We start from the raw sequence: 20,019 nt of genomic DNA, 5'->3' as shown, positions 1-20,019 counted from the left end.
CCTTTCCCTCTCTCCCAACTCTCCCTTATCATCAGCCTGGAAATTTTCTTTCTTTCTTTCTTTTTTTTTTAGAGGCAAAGTGGAGAGCATGCATGTGTACATGCTCAAGTTGCTGGGAGGAGCAGAGAGAGAGAGAGAATCTTCACCTGCCTCCAGTAAGCCTGATGCGGGGCTCGATCTCACAACACTGAGATCATGACCTGAGCTGAAATCAAGAGTTGGATGCTTAACTGACTGAGCCACCCAGGTTCTGTATCATGCGGCCAGGCCCATTGCCCAAGACGATATTCATAGATAATCTGCTTCAGGCACAAAGACACAGTCCCGTCACCATCCCTCATGTGACTTAATTTCAACCCTCTTCACTCTCTTTCTTGCCCTCCTCTGCGCTTGTTCCCCTTTGTCCAAAGACCTCTTGAGATGGGGCATTGGAACAGGATAAGACTATCACCTTCCTTTGCCTAGAACTTAGAATCCGGGTTGGAATCCAAGACCAAGTTATTGGGGCCCATATCTCAACCCTAGGAAACATTTCACCATGGGAGACAAAGCTGGGAATGAGCAAAATTCTTCTTAAATTCTGTTTTACATTTTTAAAAAGTCTGCCAAGGGGCACCTGGGTGGCTCAGTCTGGTGTATCCGACTCTTGATTCCAGCTCAGGTTATGATCTTGGGGTCATGAGATCGAGTCCTGAGTCGGGGTCTGTGCTGAGCGTGGGGCCTGCTTGGGATTCTCTTTCCTTTTCCTTCTGCCCCTCCCCCTGCTTGCACTCTCTGTCTAAAACAAGGGAAAAAAAAGTCTGTTCAAAAAACCCTACCATAAACAAAGTCCAAACACAAATGACAAGCTAGGGAAAAATTATTTGTAACTCATATCATGGGCTAATTTCCTTAATAGATAAAGAGAATCCACAAATCAATATGAGAAAGATCTACAACCTGAAAGAAATAGGAGCAAAGGATAGCAGGAAATTGACAGAGAAGGACCTGAAAATTGTTCTTAAATATATGAAAAGATGTTTAACTTCATTCATCATAAGAGTAATGCAAAATTTTTCACCTGTCACATTACACTGGCAAAGATCAAAAAGTGTGATAATGTTCTGTCAGTCAAGGGAGAGGAAACAGACACTCTCCTATATTGCGGGGGCAAACTGGAGAAATCTCTCTGGGGGGAAATGTGGCTTTATCTGCTAAAATTTAAACATGCAGAGACATTTTGATTTGGGATTCCACCTCTAGGAATGTATCCTGTAGACTGACTTACGCACGCAGTTCAGAAGATGTGCTCAACAAGGGCAGAAACTTTTTCCTATTTTGTTCACTTCTCTCTCTCTGGCACCTGGATTGCTGCCCAGGACATAGTAGATATTCAAAAAATGTCTACTGAATGAATGAATGAATGAATGAATATGGAAAAGGACACATATCCAAGATTATTTGTTGCAAAATTTTTGGTAAGAGCCAAAACCCAGAAATAATGTAGATGTCTAACTACCATGGAATAGTGTATCGGTGTTAAGAAGATCAGGGCAGCTCTCCATGTACCGATCCGTAAGAACCTCCAAGATATTAATCTTATTAAGGGAGAAAAGCAGGGTGTAGAAAAGTGTGCATAATTAAGAGCACATCTAGATATTTGCTTGTCTCTCTAAGAACATCTCTGGAAGGAAGCTCCCAAGGCAGCCACCATGCTTGCTTCTCGGTAGAGGAACTGGGATCGTGGAGGATGGTGTTAGGAGTAGCTTTACTTTTCGGTGTATTCTCTTAGATTCCTTTAATTGTAGGTCAGACGAAGGTACTACCTATTCAAATAAACAAATACAATTCACAATTTAAAAGGAGCTGGGGGCACCTGGGTGGCTCAGTGGGTTAAGTGCCTGCCTTCAGCTCAGGTCACCATCCCAGGGTCCTGGGATCGAGCCCCACATCAGGCTCCCCGCTCAGTGGGGATCCTGCTTCTCTTGCTATCTCTGTTGTTATCTCTATCTCTCTCAAATAAATAAAATCTTAAAAAAAAAAATAGAAGTCTTTTGGGCCTGTCCACTTGCGTACACACGTATCATTACATGTCCTGGGATGCCCACGTATGCGTATGCCAACATACATGGACGATTCCAATTTACTTTGCTCACAATAGCGGTTTTGTTTTCCCAGATGAACCTAGTTCCTGAGGCCTTCCCCCGCATCCCCCGCCCCCACTCAATAATCTTTGATGGCTCCCTATTGTCTCTAAAGTCCAAACTCCCTGGCCTGGTCTCAGGATCTCCTATTTTCTGACCTCGATTTACCTCCCACCCCTCCCTGCTCCTGGTCTTCCCCACAGGAAAATGGAACTACTTGCTTTCCTACGTGCCGCTATCCCCAATGCGCCCGGGACTGTGCTTCCTGGGAAATCAAGAACCGCTCTCCTCCACAGCCACAAGTCATTGGCACTCTTTAAGCCTCATCACACACCTCTTCCTCCAGGAGGGCGTCCTTGATGTCTCGAGCTGGAAGTGGTCTCTCACTTTTTAATCTGCCGTTCTCTTACAGCACATAGGTTCTTTGAACCTGATAGTAAAGCCATTTCCATACTTGAAAACTCTTCTCCTAAGCTATTGGAAGGAAGGCAGGGTTCATGCTTGATTCCTGTTTGTATTGTCCTCAGAGCCCTGGGGAAGTGTCAGACACATACTAGGTATTCAAGAAATGCTAAAGGAATGCATAGGCCTAAGTCTAGGTGGTGGGTAAGTCTGTCCAGTGTTTGTATCATCTAAGCCATCATTTTTACCCTCATCATCAGCGGGGGGGAAAGACTTCCGCAGCTCTACTTGTGCACAGCCTGTGTGGGGCCTTCTGGAGAGTGGCTCAGCACGAGCCCACGGCAGCCCATCCACGCCCACCAGCCTGGCCGCAGAAGAGGGGCCCAGACGTGACCAGACGGTGAGGCAGCCGCATTCCAGACGGATGAGGCACTCCTGGGAAGTCACATGTCTGGCTCACCAACCCACCTGCAGGCACTCAAGCTTTACAGACCCTCAGGCTGACCTGGGGTTCGAGTCCTCCCTTTTGCTGTGTGACCACGCAAATGGCAAGTCCCTGAGCGTCGGGCCCTCACCTATGACAGGGGAACAGCCAGACCTGCCTCAAATGTCGCTCTGAGGATGGGCGAGAGGGTCTGGTAGGTGCCTTGCTGTGGACCTGGCATCTGGCAAGTTCTCCGGGGCTGATTACCCAGAACCCGGGCCTGCCGAGCCGCAGACATTCGGGAAGTCACATCAGCCCTAGCTAAACCTAGAAAGGTAAATGTATTGCCAAAAACCCCATATGCCAAGCAGCTCTTTACTGCAGAGCCAAACAGATTTTTTTTGGCCCAACTATTGTTTGGGATTATTTTGCCACACTTAATGCTCTGTTGGTGAGAACACTCGAGACCTACCCAGGGTGGGGGGCATATGATGGATACACATGCAAACAGACTGTGCGTGTGTACACAGATCCATGGAGGTGTGTGCTTACCATGGAGAGGCGGGCACATCCACTCACATGCCAGCGCATTCCCCAGTGGTCACACATGTAAGCGTCCCCGTGACTGTCGATGTACTCACACACGGACGTCTCTGCCTAAGGCCAACGAGAACGTGCTGTCACAGGGAAGAACGGCTGGGTAGAGAGACAACCAGAAAAGATAGGGCAAAAAGGAAAAAGACATGTAAAGACTAAAAATGTGAGGAAGGGGTAAAAGGCGACAGAGTGAGGGGACTAAGCATGAACTTGAACCCCTCGTGGGTTGAACCCTCCCGCTGCCGATTCCCAACTCACTAACTCAGGGTGGTCACTCCCCATATCTCTGCCTCAGTTGCTCATCTGTAAGACGGTGCTGAGAAGACCAGCACCACTCATTGGGATCGTTGTGAGGCCTGAGTAAGTGAATACAGGTAAAGTGCTCCATGGAGCCTGGCACGACCACGTGGTGGTGAGGGGCCAGGCGCCCCCCACCCCCCGCCCCGGGCCTCTTTCCTCTGCTCCAGGCTTCTGTCCCTCCTCCTCCCTCTCCTCCCCATTGTGCTCCCTCCGCACCCCACAGCATCCTGGTCTTTGCCAGAGCCAGGCTGGGAGCAGGCAGTGCGTGCCATGGGCAGGGAAAGAAAGCCAAAGGGAGCAGGAGGAGGTAGAGACGCTGGCTCTGAAATGTGGCTTCTTTCTTTCCCGTTTCCCTAGCCACGCTCCCAGAGGCTTGGGAGGTTTGGGGGTGGGGGGTAGAGGGAGGGCTCCAAAGAACAGACAATCCCAGCTATTCCCTGGTGGGCTTGGGGTCAGGCCCCCTCCTCGCTCCATCTGCCTCAGCCACAGCCTGTGCCATCCTGCTTGCCAGCCCAGCCCAGCCCAGCCCTGCCCAGCAGGCTGGGATCCCAGGCTGTGCCAGCCCTGGCCCGCCTAGGGGTAGGAGCGGGCTGCAGCCCGGCGTCTGCGAAGGGCTCTGCCACTTCGTTTGGTTTTTCCGTATCCCTTCTTTGCTTTCAGAGCCCGGGTCTTCCCCAGCCCTGCGGCTCGGACTCTGGTCTGTGCCAGCCTCTGGCTGTCTTGTCCATCCCTGCATCTCTGTCACCACCTGCCTGGGGGCTCCTGCCAGCTCTGGGCTCAGGAAGCGTCAGGCCCTGTCAGCCTCGGCTCCTGCACACCCCCCCCCCCCAGCTGAAGTCTGGAGGCCCCAGCATCTGGAGGGGCTGGCTCTCTGCTCTGGCTGCCCTGGGCCCAGGGTCCCCAACCCTGCTCCCTACCCCTCCTTCCCCTCTTGTCCTCTCCCCAGCGACTGGAGCCTTCTTCCCACCCCTCTGCCTCCTCCCTGCCCAGGACAGCTTGCTTCCCTCCAGGCCTTGGCTGGAGGCTCACAATGAAACTGCCTTCCCCCACAGACTGGGAGGAGGAGAATCACCATGGCAACCAAGAAAGCCTATCCTCCCTCCCCTCCCCTTCCTTTCCTGGCTTCACTGAAGGGGCTAGGGGTCTGGTGGGGAGTCCGAGCTCTCAGTGATACGGGATGGAGAATGACAGGCAAACTGGAGCGGCTGATGGGAATGTTTGTGAGAGAGCCTGACCAGGGTGGGACTACAACTCCTGAGGGAAAGGGGCCAACTGTGTGACTAGTGTGTCCTCAGCCACCAGTGGAGTCCTCCAACGTGGCCAGGCTTCACCTGGGCAGCTGGGTAAATACAGAGCCTCTGGCACCATGCGAGATCTACTCAAACCCAGTCTCCAGAGTTGGGTCCTAGGAACCTGTATTTTAGAAATCCTCCCCAGGCGACTCCTACACATCCCACCGTTGAAGACCCACCGGGATCCGTCCACAAGGTTGGAAAACAACAGACCTGTGTTTTTTTATTATTATTATTATTATTTAAGATTTTATTTATTTATTTGACAGACAGAGATCACAAGTAGGCAGAGAGGTGGGCAGAGAGGAGGAAGCAGGTTCTCCATGGAGCAGAGAGCCTGATGTGGGGCTCGGTCCCAGGACCCTGGGACCATGACCCGAGCCAAAGGCAGAGGCTTTAATCCACTGAGCCACCCAGGCAACCCTGTTTTATTATTATTAAAAAAAAAAAAAAAGATTTTATTTTTAAGTAATCTCTGCACTCAGCATGGGGCTCAAACTGACAACGCCCAGATCAGGAATCGCCCGCTCCATGGACTGAGCCGGCCAGAAGCCTCCCAAACCCATGTATAAATCCTAGCTTGCTTGCGCAAAGTCAGGCGGCAACCCTTGCAATCTCTGTAGAGCTCAGTTTTCACTTCTGTAAAATGGGATTACAGGATCAGCTCCACAGGGGGTTTGAAAATTGGCCCTCCACGACAAAGCACCTTCCATAGATCTTGACGATGGCTGTCTCCTGCAGGAGGCTCTGCCATCTCCAGGGGGAGGGGGAGGAGCTGGGCTGGGGGCGGTGGGGAGCATGACCCCCTCCCACCAGGGCCTGCCCGGCCGGGCCTTCTCTGCCATTATGTGTTACAAGACACTGCAAATTCTCCACACCAGAGCAACACGAAATCATTAAGGCAAAACAATAAATAAAGGCCCAGAAGTTATTACAGCGCTGACAAGCACACAACGCCGTCCTGCAAAGCAAATATGAATTATTTCAGAACATTTTAAGATGAAAAATCCTCTCTTCTTCCTGCCTGGCCCTGTAATCCATTAACTCCTCTTTTCACCTTCTTTTCCAGAGGGGGGCGGGAAGAGCGGCCATGCCAGGGATGGGGGTGGTCCCAGAACAGGGCTTCCTGTGCCCCAGGCGGGCCTTTTCCTGCTGCCAAGTCAGACTGGAAGCCGCCTGCTGCTTCCTTGGCCTTGAACACCTTCTGGTTCGCTCCAAGCATCTCCCTGTTCCTTGTCTCCACTTGGAATCAGTGTGCAAACAGAACTGAGAACTTCTACCTCTCTGTCTTTCCGAGTTGACAGAGAAGCCCCCAACAGCTCCTGGAAGAGGGGCTATGTTCCTCCCCATTTAGAGATGGGAAACAGAGTCAGAGGGTTCAGGGGGTTACTCTGGGCTGGTAAATCGCCAAGTTGGGTCTCAAACCCGAGTCTTCCGATTCTGGCCATAAATGGGACAATATATGCTGAGTACTTGCGTGGCATACTCGAAATTATTATTACTCTTGTCGCTGTTATTATTTCTAAGTACTCTTTCTAATAGGCCCCAGCTGTCTGGTCCTGTGGTAGTACTGCTGTGGCCATCTGTCACTTTCGACTGCTCAGCATCCCTTCCCTGTTTGCTGGTAACAGCACCCCTCGCCTTTGGAGTACGGCCCCCTCCTTTCCATGTCACCTGATGAGCTGTCAGTCCTTGTGCCATGGCCTCTTCTGCTCCCCGGCAGGGACATGAGGTCCAGACTTACTCAGCCCTACTGCGCCCGCCTTCTGACCCCAGGGTTCAGACCTGAGCCATCACAATGCTGAGCTGGGATTTTCCACCAAGACACACAGGCCAGGATCCCCCCCTCCCTCCCTTACCAGTTGGGCAAGGGGGCCACACTTCACGCTGCCCCCCACAACATGGAGGAAGCCTGTCAGGAGGAGGGAGCATGTGGTCAGCACCTAGAGAGAAGCGGAGGGTAAAGGCTCAGTGAGACTTCCACCTGCCCTTTGGGATTGAGTGAGAGGGACGTGGGTTTCAGTTGCTCGCTCGGATGGGCCCAGGTGCTGTATGTGTATGCACTCAGTACATGTCCTTTAGCAGTGGCCCCAGTGACATGGTCTCATCATCTCCTGACCCCTCCAGGGGTATAGGAGACTGGGTGCACCCTGGACCAGGGATCATGTGTAACCGCAGCCGAACCACAGATTTATCCTCTGGGTGGTTTGGAGCAAGCCCCACTTCTCTGGACCTCAGCTTCCTCATTTGTCAAATGAAGGCTAGGACTATATTATCTCAAAGGGGTCTTGTACTGAAAATGCTCTAGAACTCACTCTGTATGCTCATGTGCACTAGGCATGGGCCACAAGGTCTTCCACGTGCACACTCCTGACAGCCTCTCCCTTTCTATCTCCCACGATTCCTCCCCCGTCCACTTCACCCCTTGTACTCCATACACCTCTGCAGTCCTACATTCTCATTTACTTGTAGCTCCTGGAACAAATCATCCAACCATCCATCCATCCATCCATCCATCCACCTATCCGTCCATCTGCCTATCCATTCATCCATCTATCCATCCATTCATTTCTCGGTCAGTCCATCCATCCATCCATCCACCCATCTATCCATCTATCCGCCCGTCCATCCATCCATCTGTCCGTCCATCCATCCATCCATCCAGCCAGCCAGCCAGCCAGCCAGCTATATTATCAATCCACCCACCCATCCAATGAACTCCTGAAATATGTCAGGCACCATCTCTGATGCTAGAGGGACCACAAGTCCTTGCCCTCATGAAACAAACAAGTGAACACCGTGTGTTGAGAACTAGGAAAGGGGAGACATAGGACAGTATGGCAGCATCTAGAAGGGGGCTGTAGCTCTCACAGAGGAAGGGATAGTTCTTTAAGGCAAGTCTTAAGGGTTGAATAAAGAACAGTCATGGGGAGGAGGGGAAGAACATTTCAGGCCATTGGAACAGCACAGAGAGTGCTGGGGTAACAGAAACTCCTAACGGAAAGTGCGTAATCAGCAAAATGATGAGAAGTGCAATGCGTGGCCAGAGATGGCAGGAGGCAGGCAATCATGACAATCTCTGTGCCCTTCTGGCCACTTGGCAAACTCCTATTCATCCTTAAAAACCCTGCTGAGAAAGTGCCCTCCATTGACCCTGGAGTTAATTGCTGTTTCCTCTGTACCTGGCTTGTACTCCTTAAGTGCACCTGTTCCCCTGCCCTATAGTGAGTGACCTTTTTCCACATTTGTCCCTCCTCTTAATGTTCCTTTAGAGCTTGAAGCTGTTTGTCATTGCAGTGCCTGGCACATACAGGTACTCAGTAAATGCTTTTGGATGGAATTGAATCCCACAGTGTGTGTATGTAGCCATGAGATAACTATGTTTGTGTTTGAGGAAGGGGCAGGAGAAGTGACAGGCATGTATGCAGCTATCTGTGTGTTTGGATTTAAATTCAACAATGTTTCCAGAGAGCTGTTTGGAGCCAGTGGACTGTGACAAGCTGCTGACCATTTTCTCAACACTAAGAAAACTCACTGGGCTGGAGGGGGGGGGGTGAAGCCAGTTGGGCTTGAGGCTGAGCTGTGAGCCCCTCCACTCCCCCACCCCTCCTTGCTTTCTTTTGCCTCCCCTACACACCTGTGCCCACTCGGTGCCCTCAACCCTTCAGGGCTCTGAGGCAGGGTAAGGCAGAAGATTGAGGCTACAGCCCCCACCTGGGTGCCCACTGGCTGCTGGCCGAACTGGCTTCTTTAGCAAAGAAGCTGATAAGCGGGGGCCCAAGTCCCAGGCCCTAGAGGCCACTGTACAGCTGTGGGATGGGCAGAGGAACAGCCTGACATGGGGGGATAGGCATTAACCAGATGAACTCCTCCAGGAGAGGTCTGCCCCAGTGTCCTTGATCTATTAATCTGCTTCAGCTCTAAGGGACCTGGTACTTTCCTAGAGCAAGAGAGGCTGGCCAGTGGGGAAGGAAGAGGGAAAATGAGTTACTGTCCCCTCACCCCACCATGTCACCTGCAAGCCAGGCCCAGACCAGAGGCTCTTTACAGTCCCAGCAACGCTGAGATGTGGTGCTCCCCCTCCAGCCATGTCCATCCATCAGTCAGCATGCAGCCCACCCTGTGATTTTTGGGGTAGGAGAAGCTGTTGGCCTTTGAGGAAGATCTACCATGGGCAGGCTCCTGGCAGAGTCACATTTAATTCTTGCAACAATCTTGGGCAGACACTATCATCCCCATTTAGGAGATGGGAAAGCTGAGGGTCTAAGAAGTTCAGAAGCATGGCCAAAGCCCAGAGCTTCGGCTCTTTTCTCTCCTATTCTGCGGCCCTAAAGCACTGATGCCTGACCTCAGGAGGCCACCCCATCAAGGAAGAAGACAAGACACACCTGAAGATGTAACCAGACATAGCCTCCAGTTATAAGCGTGGGACCCTCAAGCACCCTCTGCCCACAACAGTCCTCGGCCAGGACTGCCTATCCTTCTCTCTGCTTCTAAGGATGCCTGGGTCCTCTTCTTCCTCTTCCTCTCCTTCTGGCCACTTTATCCCCCAGAAAGCCATTTTTTTTCTGCTGTGGTCTTGGTGTAAGACTGAGGACAGAAGGCCCCCCTGTTCCGTTGTCATTGTAGGGTGGGAGGGAAGAGAGGGGCAGGGATCCTGTGCCTGGAGGCTAAGGTTGGACCTAGAATGACCTTTCCCTTATCTTTCTCAAGGTGACAGTGACCTTAAGCAGATCACTGAAGCTCTGTTTCCTTACTTGTAAAATGAGGCTCCACCTTGCAGAATTTTATAAGGGAGATGAAACGAGGCCATGTGTCTATGGCTATGTTGCCCGCACTCAAGGAAGGTTTGAAAATAAAAATGGTGAGTTGGAGGGTGGCTGGACAGGAGAGAGAACAGAGCTGGTATTCAGGGAGGAGTCAGTTGAGGAAAGAGTATAGTGGTGTGGTGGGCTGGTGGGCTGGGGGAGCAGGAGGCTGCATCTGGGGAGTGGGGCTGGGCAGGGAGAGGTTGAGGAGGGTTCTGAATCCCAAGCTAACTTTGGACTTTGTCTTAGGGATTAACTGTCTTCACACTTGGAGTCCTTTGTTCAAATGAGGTCCTGTCTGGAAGTCTATCTAATAGGGTAAGCAGATAATTGGTTAGATTGAGAATGGGAGGTTCCAGGGTCCCGCTTTTCAACCTCTGTCTGTATCACCCCCCGGGTCCTAGGAAGGGCTCCATGGAACCCACAGAACAACACTGAAAAGTTCTGAGCCTCCACAGTGGAGAATGAATCTGAGTAGAACCAGAAGGCCTGAGCAAGGAGAGTGGGAGGGAGGGCTCAGTGTCCTCGTCCTCAGTCCTCCTTGTGAGCCCCCGCGCCCGCATCCCATATACACGTTGACTGTGGCACCCGCTGGGACGGCTGGGTCCAGCTTCTAGTTCTCTCCTGAGTTCAGGTGACAGAGTGCAGTAGGTCTCACTGTTGTCAGGAAGACTCTGGAGAAAGTGCTTTATGGGGTGCCCCACCACCCCATGGTCAAGAGTCCATTCTGCCCCTCCAGCATTTACCCACTGCCACTGCTCTTCTCTGGCGGGGGTCGGGCACATCCTTTCCTCCCCTCTGCTTCTCTACCTGGCCAGCTCCTCCTTGTCATCAGGCCTCAGCTGGGATGCGGCCTCCTCCAGAAAGCCTTCCTTCTCCCCCTGTGCACTGGATTGGATGCCCCCTTTCTGCACCCCCACTGCCCAGTGCTAGCCTCTCTTGTAGCCAAGTATCCCCGTGTGCTGTCATCGTCTGCCCATTTACCTTGCTTCTCTGCTGGGTTTTAGGTTGGACGGCAGGGATCCCATTGCCAGAGCCTAGCATGGTACGCTCTGCCGGACACAGTTGGTGCTTAATAAATACTGGTAGAGGAGGGGTGCTGGGAGAGCCCCAACAAGGGTGTGCGCTCTTGACAGATAAGGGCTGAACTTCCGAAGGCTGGGAGGAGAGTGAATCCAGGCACCGGGTGCAGAGCTGGGGGTGGCATGGCCCCACTAGGCAGGTCTCCCTCTCTTCTCTCGTGTGTCTTTCCTGCAGGGGGCTTGCCCTCCAAGCTGTACTTGCTCTCTGTACTGTCCGGCTGCCCAGCGCTGTGTGTGTATGCATACGCTGAGGCATCTTAGCTAGATCTTTGCATCCCTGGGCCTGAACGAGTATGAGCAGAGCCGCCTGGCTGTGTGAGCATGTGTGCGCATGCACGTATGCATACGCACGCGGCAGCAGTAAGTTTGGTGTGCGCATGCGTGTTTGTGATTCCAGGTATAGGTGTGACCCCTTTGCGCACCCAGCTCTGCATGCGGGACATGTCCAGGTATGTTTTTGTATCTGCGAGTATGTGTGTGTGCTTGCCCAGACAGAAGCATGATGGCCACTGGGGCTGGGTAGGGCCAGGTGCGTTCCGTCACAGCGCCCTGATTAGCCTTTGCTTGCAAGCATTTAGGTGACAATTTACAGCTGCACCTGACCCTGGCCTCTCTTCCCTGTCCCGTGTGTGCTGCTGTGGCTGCCCCCTGGCCTCTGCCCACCCCCTGCTCCCTGGCCACATAACTGTGATTTATGGTCAGCCTGTGGGGAGAGGCCCCCACCCCACAGCCCACCTCTCCGCAGCTCCTGCACCAGATGGGAGGCCTGCTGCCCCCGGAGAAGCTCCGCCGGGGAGGGAGAGGCAAGAGGCCTGCCGCCGGGTGCCACTCGAACCCGTCCCTCGCCCATTGCCCACCCGCTTGCGCGCAAACGCCCATCATCCTATCTTGGGCTTGTTCTTGGCTATTGGAATTGTGAACCGAGGTGGGAGGTCAGAGTCTGTGACACAGAACAGAAACTGCCCGCGGTCTTCCCGGCCTCTCCGCCCCAGACACAGAGAGCCAGATGGACAGACACGCACAGATGAAGGCATCGGTAGGTCCTCCTACGGGGACGCTCAGAGGGTCAAGTCTGACACATGCACGTGTACACACACACACACACACACATACACGGAGTGTTCGTGGGGCATCTGCATATGTGTGGGGGCTGGGAAGGGAGCCAGCCCCCCCCCCCGCAGCCAGGCCAAGCCTCCCCCACTCCCCACTGGGTCCCCGCCTCTCTGCTCCTGCTTCTACACTCCCTGATGCCAAAGGCTATCTTCTCCAGCTCGTGCCAATCCATTATGAAGGTCCACTCAACCAGCAAGGGCATTTCTGGGGGGGCGTCCCGAGGTGGGCCCTTGGGGCCCAGGGCCCAACCCCGGACTCCCAGGCTAGCCTTGCTGGGTGCAGGGGGTGCTAGAGAGACCCCGGGCTGTGTCAGGCTGAAGGTGAGTGCTGGAAACAAAAAGATTGGAGTAAATTATTATTCCCCCCATGGCTTTCCCAAGGAAAGTGGAAGCAGCAGCCTGAGGCCCGTTTTCCTATTTGATGGGGAATCAGATAAATGGCAGGCAGCTTGCTCTGATAAGGCCTTGCTCTGGGCACAACCTCTCTCTCTGAAACCCTCTTACTATGCATAGAGGAAGGCTATCTGTGCAGCTGCACCTTGACACAAATATATCTGCACCCGAGATGAAGCAATTCCCCCAGAAATTACAGCAGGGGGATTGCATCTGAGGAGGGGGCCCTAGGGAGGGGTGGGGGCCGCATTGGAGGAGGGGGGAGAGGGGGAGGAAGGCGAAGCCTGGGCAGGGAGGGAGGAGAAGAGGGAGGCAGCCGGGAGATTGGGAGTGGGGAGGAAGAGGTCAAGAGGACTGCACCAGGGAGGGGTTCAGAAGCATCTCCATATAAAATTTATACATTTTTTACCCCTCTGAGTGGCTTTCACGGAAATATTCTTCTCCTCCTGTATCATCTTCTTAATAGGGCAACCCCTCACCACCCCTGTCCCCCACTGCCCTTACCACACTCTCCTCTGCCTGCAGAATTAAAAAAAATATATATGTGGACAATAAAATAGATTTTACAATTAGCTGCCTCAATGGAGGGGTCTCAGCTACCTTCACATTTTTTCTTTCCAGAGGGGGCGTGGGTGGTAACACAATTTACATAAATAAGTACACAAATAAATGTTTTGGAAAACAGGGAGAGCACAGAGTTCTGAGCGTTTGGGCATTTGAAACACTTTTCCAACTTGTCACACGGCTGTGTGTGTGTATGCACATGCGCACATATGTATGGGTGCAAAGAAGTGTTGAACACATCTACATGTTTGTCTGGGTGACCTCTCACAGGGGTAACTGCTGCACACGTGGACACATATAACTCTCTGCTCTTTTTGCTTTGTCTGTCAATACACCACACCCTCCCCTCTCTCCCTGCTACCATCAGTGTCTGCCCATCTCAGTGAGCCCCTGTATCAGGCCTCCACCCTCCCTGCTCTGAAGACCTGGAGACTCCAGCCTCCTTGGAGGTCTCTGGGGAGCCCTCTGGCCCCAAGAAGAGTAGCTTAAGTGAGAGACATCCCACCAGGCACAAGTGTCCCGTCTTCTGCCAGACACCCCCTCCTCTGAGCTCTTCCTTGGCTGGGCAAAGGCGCCCAAAGGCGCTGGCAGCAGGCTTGGCAGGACACATACATGGGGGAAGGGCAGTGGGGGCCATGAAGGATGGGAGTTTGTCTAAGACCCAGTAAGCCCTGGGTCTTAGAGGTGCCTGGTGAGTTTCCTAGGGTGGGATGGGCAACAAGAGGGACTGCACGTGCAGGGGAGTGTGGGAGAGGAGGAAGGGGGGTGTGAGTGCCTGTGTCCGTGTCCCCTCCCTCCCCAAACTGGCACCTGCCTTGGGTCTGACTGTTGAGCAGCTGCGAGACACAAGAGTCAGCCGACAGATGCCACGGCCAGGCTTTTGTCTGAGTGAGAGAAAAATCACACCCTCCCCTTAAGCCCCTGCGGTGGCTGAGGCTGGGGGGCTTACCCATCTCACCCTCTGGCTCCATCTCCAACTCTGGAAAGCAACAGGGGCCTTCATCCTGCAGCCCCCCACCCCACGCCCAGCTTCTGGGAATTGAAGGGTAATGGGGAAGATGTAGGAAAGTGAAGGGTTGGGCTGGGGATGTTTTCAAACCCTTTGCCCAAATTGTGTGATAAACTCCCAGAGCCCACCTATGGCAGGGGGTGGTGGTGTTGGCAGGGGATGTAGCTGGAAAAGGGCTGGGCTGGCAGGCAGGAAATCAGGCTTCTAGTTCTGTCTCTGCCACTTCTCTGTGGCCTTACTTTTCTCATCTGTTAAATGGGGGAAGCAATCATTCAAATGACAGATATAATGTTAAATAACATGGATACAGGTTTTTCCACACATGTCCGACCGATGAAGCCGGAACCGACTGATTGTGACTACATCTCACTGCTATGAGTTTGGGCTCAGCCCTGGGGAGCCCAAGGCCTGGTCTCCCTGTGGGAAATAATCCTCTTCTGGGCTGGAAAGCTCTGGACGTACTTGCAAGCTGGCTCTGGAGACAGGTTGGGGAATAGGAGTCCTCCAAGGAGAACTGCTGTGGATAACCAGACTGGGCCAGGTTGCAGACAGAACACCGACCCCATCCTCAATTTTTCTGCAGTGGAGGACTTAGACAGGATGGTGAAGGGGCCAGGGAGTTCTGGGAACTGTAAGTGCCAATCAAATAAGAGAAGGAAAAGCCGCGTAGAAAAGTGTAGGGGGCTTGGACAGGTACTGTTTTCCATACTGGCAAGCTGGTGTGCCCACTGGGACACGAACCCCCATCCATTCCTACAGCAGGACTTGGGCTGTCATTGATCTCAATTGGGACATTGACTGTCACACCCATTGTCATATATCACTGCCTGCCATTGATCCTCAAACTGGGACATTGATTCCATTTAACCAACTCTGAATTGGGACATTGATCTAGACACTGGGATGTCGATTCCCTTACCCATTCCTATGGTGGAACATCGATTCCTCTCAACCAACTCTATTGGGACACTGATTCCCGAAGTGGACCCTGATTACCAGATTACACTGATCAACCAAATCTTCACTGGGATATTGATCCCTACTTTGGAATGTGCACTCCTTTCCCATCCAACTCTGCACTGAGGCATTGATCCCACATTGGGACATTGATTGATTCTCCACTCTCAGTATCTGGATATTTTCTACGACCCAAACCTGAATAAAGACACTGATTTTTATTTTAGGGCTTTGGTCCATTCATTCCATCAGTCATTCATTTGCTACATCTACTGCGAGTCAGTTTTTGCGCTAATGGTTAGGGTCTCTGTTTTTCTTTCTCTTCCTGCCATCAGCCTCCATGTGAAGACCCCAATTCCCCTTTAGGATTCATGGTCAAAGACTGACCCACCTTTTTGCATCTCTCACCCCACTCTTCTGCTTCCAATGACTTCAGTCTAGCTCTATGGCCATCAGTCAGGTGAAGAGAGCCTAATGAAGTTGGAAGCATTGCTGGAAAGAGGAGAGACTCTGGAGTCATTTGTTGGAATCCAGGACTTCACCAAATACCTCAGTTTCCTCATCTTTTTTTTTTTAAGATTTTATTTATTTATTTGACAGAGAGAGAGAGAGATCACAAGTGGGCAGAGAGGCAGGCAGAGAGAGAGAAAGAGAGGGAAGCAGGCTCCCTGCTGAGCAGAGAGCCCGACGCGGGGCTCGATCCCAGGACCCTGAGATCATGACCTGAGCCGAAGGCAGAGGGTTAACCCACTGAGCCACCCAGGCGCCCCAGTTTCCTCATCTTTCAAGTGGGGATAAGAACACCTACTTTTCTGGTTTCCTGTGCAGATTAAAGGCAAGAATATAGACGGGAGCAGCCAATGCGACCCGGCGCATAGAGCCTGCAGTACTTCATAGCAAGTCTTTCCTTCCCCTCTCTCTTCCCCCCCAGCCCAGGGAGATGGCTCTTAAGTTCACACACCCATGAGCACCCCCGCATACAGCAAATGCGGCTGAGACGCTCCCTTTCCCCAAATCCACCACAGGCAGTGTCCCTCATGAAGTAGGGCCCTCACAAAATTCCAGAGCTCTCTCTCATTAAAAAAAAATCCATATTCTACAGATAGCGAAGAGGAGAGCAACTTTTCCACCTCGAGCCTGTGTGTAATTACATATTTTGGCCGCGTGCTGGGCCTGGGATAAATCTGTATGGTAATGCAGGCCAGGGGCTTACGATGTAGGCACACATGCTAATTTTTAAACCACAAAATCACGTCTGTTTTTCATTTTCATTTCCAACAACACTGGCAGAGATTAGGTCCTATTAAGCACCATGGGGCCTGTCCTCCCCCTGGCCACCTGCAGGGCTCCTCATGGCTTTCATGGGCTTTTTGGGCCTGGCACGGAGGCAAGCGCAGCCTTCCTAATTGTAGGGCAAAGCTCTGCCCAGGAGGAGGTGTCCAGGTTGGCAGACCGAGACTGTCTACTCCCCTCACTCCCACCAGGGCTGCGGCTTGGTTTCACTCCACCTGAGGAGGGAGGACTTAGAGCCCCAGGGCCCACGAGGATTGAGATTTCCAGGCTGATGTCTCTCCTCACGGGAAAGGCAAGTCAGCTGCCCAGCCCCTAAAGCCCCAGGTGCTGTCCTCAAGACCCTGAAGAGCAAGGGCTTGGGTCACTCACCCCGACAATCCTAGCCCCGCCTCCTCTTGATGTGTGACCTTGTGCAAGTCACTTCCCTTCCCTGGGCCTCTGATTTCCACATGTCCAACCCATGCGAGTGTGAATGAGGTGATCTGAACCATTCCTTCCAGCCCTGACGTTCTGCATCTAAGCCCCTTGTTTCCCGCTAAAGGACAAATGCAGCAGGGATGACGGGGGCCAACATGGGTCACCTGTGGACCAGGTGCCGCACCGTCAATGTTCACAATCTCATTTAATCTTCCCCTTGCCTCCTTGAGGGAGCAGCAGGGTAAACAGCAAATCCTGCATTCCTCACCGGTTGGAGGATCTGTTTTCTCACCTGTACGAGAGTGTAACTCACCACAGTACTACCCATAAGATATTTCTGAGATCAAACGAACTGGCACACGGTATACAAGACACTTAGAACAGGACCAAGCACATGGTCAGCTTCATCTATATGCTGGGTGTTATTATTATTTTACAGACAAGGAGATGGAAGCTCAGAAAAGGGTAAGTGGCTCCCTCCAGCCCATACTATTGGAACTCCAGCTGGACCCCTGGCCCCCATTAGCTTCTGGATTGATGTTTTTGTCCCACACGGAAATAAGGAAAGAAGCAGCAGGGGTAGATTCTCTGCCTCTTCTTAGTCCCCATTTCCGGGCACTGGGCAAAAATGGCAGCAGAGATGCTGAGATAAGCAGAATGGTCCGAGAGGCCCCCTGAACGGGGCTCTGGCCTGGTCGCCACCTCCATCCCCAACTCTCTGGGGTTCGTGGGCACAAGGGAGCCAGCCCAGGCTTCAGCCTGACACTGGGGTCTGGCAGACCCTCTGCTTGTATGAGGAGAGAGGAGGGCGGGGAGGAGCTGGGGAGGAGGAGCTGGCTCAGCCCCCTTCCATTCTCCCTCCATCTGCACCCAGAAGCAGCGGAGCGTGGCATGGGCCACCCCTCCCACTCCCACCCCCTCGGCATTCTCCCCTCCAGGGCGAGGGCTGCCCTGTCTCTGGGGGGGACCCTGGTCTGTGCTCAATTTCATGCCACTTAATTCCCAAGCCTGCCCGTGAAAATGGCGACAAATCGGCCCCAACTGCCCAAATGTCCCGTCCCATCTCCGACGTCTCTCTGCATGGCCCCCCTCCTCTGCCAGGCCCTCACTCATCAGGCGCTGAGAGGGCCTCACTGCTGCCCCAGCCTCGCAGGGGGCTTTCTTCCCTGACCCTCCACACACATCCCTTCTCCACCAGGGCCAAAGCCAGAGGCAACCCACTGCGGACTCATGAGGTGCACGGTCAATGTCTGGGCGCTGTTTCATTTTTGAAACTTAATGTTGCTGTGTAATGCTTTATTCTCTTACTTATTTGTGTATTCTCCTTTAAGAACAGTTTATGTTTTGAGTAGCTGACACATTCACACAATTCAAGTTTCATAAAGCATAGAAAGGACATGGGAGGAAGTGGCTCCCTCCCACGCTTGTACCCGTCCCCCAGGCCTACAGCCCCCAGTTTCCATCCCACGGGTGATTAACATTCCCAGATGCTTGGGTATTCTTGGGTGTCTATGGTGCAGAAATCGGCAAACACAGTCTTTCCTGCCTTTCCCACAATCGGTGGTACCTGCCAATCTGCACGTGTTTACCATGCCTCAGTGGCCAGAGCCTCCTTTCCCACCCTCCCCACACAGGGTGTATTTCGTCTTCTCCTCTCCATCCACCTGCTCGCCGTTTGAAGCCATGCAGACCAGAGTCCAATCCTATCTATGCTGATTACTCTCTGGGTGACCTCGACAAGATCAATTTCTTCATGGACCTCCACCTCCAAATCCGTAAAGTGGGAATATTCATGTACACCCGCCTCACAAGACTACTGGGGGTGGGCGGGTGAGAAAGTGTCAGGGGATGCGTAACTGCCTATTCCTTTCCCCTTTCTCTCCGTCCTCCCACCGAATGAATGCCCGGTCATCCCTGCGCTAATACGGAGGTGGATAAGCTTCCCACCGAAAAAGAGCAAGAAGTCTTCAGCTGCAAAAGCTGGATCAGAATAGAATTGATCCAGGGACGCCTGAGTGACCATCGGTTAAGCATTTGTCTTTGGCTCAGGTCGTGATTCTGGGGTCCAGGGATCGAGCCCTGCATCAAGCCCCACATTGAGCCCCATATTGGGCTCCCTGCTCATGGGAAGTTTGCTTCTCCCTCTCCCTCTATTCCTCCCCTGACTCATGCTCTCTCACTCACTCTCTCTCTCTCAAATAAATAAATAAAATCTAAAAAAAAAAGAATAGAATTGATCCAGTTGGCAAGTGGAGGGCAAGGGGAAGTAGAGCTAGAGTTTCTGGAGAGACAAAGGAGAAAGGGAAGAGGGGTGTGAGTGTATGGTGACCTATTAGACTTTGGGGGAAAGATAGGATTAAGATGATTTTAAGAGAGGTTTTTTTTTTTTTTTAATATTTAAGTAATGTCTACACCCATTGTGGGGCTTGAACTCACAACCCCGAGATCAAGAGCTGCATGGTCTTCTGACTGAGGCAGCCAGGTGCCCTAATTTTGAGAGGGTTGTGCTGTCTGTTGAGCCATGTAATTTCCTTCCTCATTTTGCTGCTTGTCCAAGAGAGTTCAGTAAAGGCTTTGTTGCAAATCAGTGCTTTCTGGAGCTCTTAGGATTTCTTTTGAATGTGACCTGGGCTGACTGATTGATTGAAAGATTTTATTTATTTGACAGAGAGAGAGAGAGAGAGCAAGAGAGAGAGAGAGAGAAGACAAGCAGGGGGAGTGGGAGAGGGAGAAGCAGGCTCCCCACTGAGCAGGGAACCCAACAAGGAGCTCGATCCCAGGACACGGGGATCATGACCTGAGCTGAAGGCAGACGCTTAACAACTAAGCCCCCCATGCCCCTGGGCTGATTTATTTAGATTGCATTGTACGTTCTGGGGCAGGCTTAGCACAAGTGTGGAATGATAGAAAATTGAGAAGGACAGGTGGAGGGAAGGAGGGAGTGAGGGAAGGAGAGAGGAAGGGAGAGAGGGAGGGAAGGAGGGAGAGAGGGAGCACACTGGCTGTGGCTCTTAGTCCTTTCTCTGGGCAGCCCATGTGATGGACAATGATAACATGTTCATGACAACATGTCTCCTAGGGAGCCTCCAGATTCTGGCGAACCATCTCCCCAGCCCCTGCTCCCCAAATTTGTACATAAATAAAGCCCTAAGGTTTGTAACCAGCACAACTACTAAGGATATCTTGGAAATACTCCCGGTGGTCATGGCACAGACAAGAGGGGATATGGGTATTGGGTGTGATTCT

The sequence above is a fragment of the Lutra lutra genome, chromosome 16 (genome assembly GCF_902655055.1).
Source record: "Lutra lutra chromosome 16, mLutLut1.2, whole genome shotgun sequence".
NCBI classification, from domain to species: domain Eukaryota; kingdom Metazoa; phylum Chordata; class Mammalia; order Carnivora; family Mustelidae; genus Lutra; species Lutra lutra.
This window is presented reverse-complemented; position numbering follows the sequence as displayed.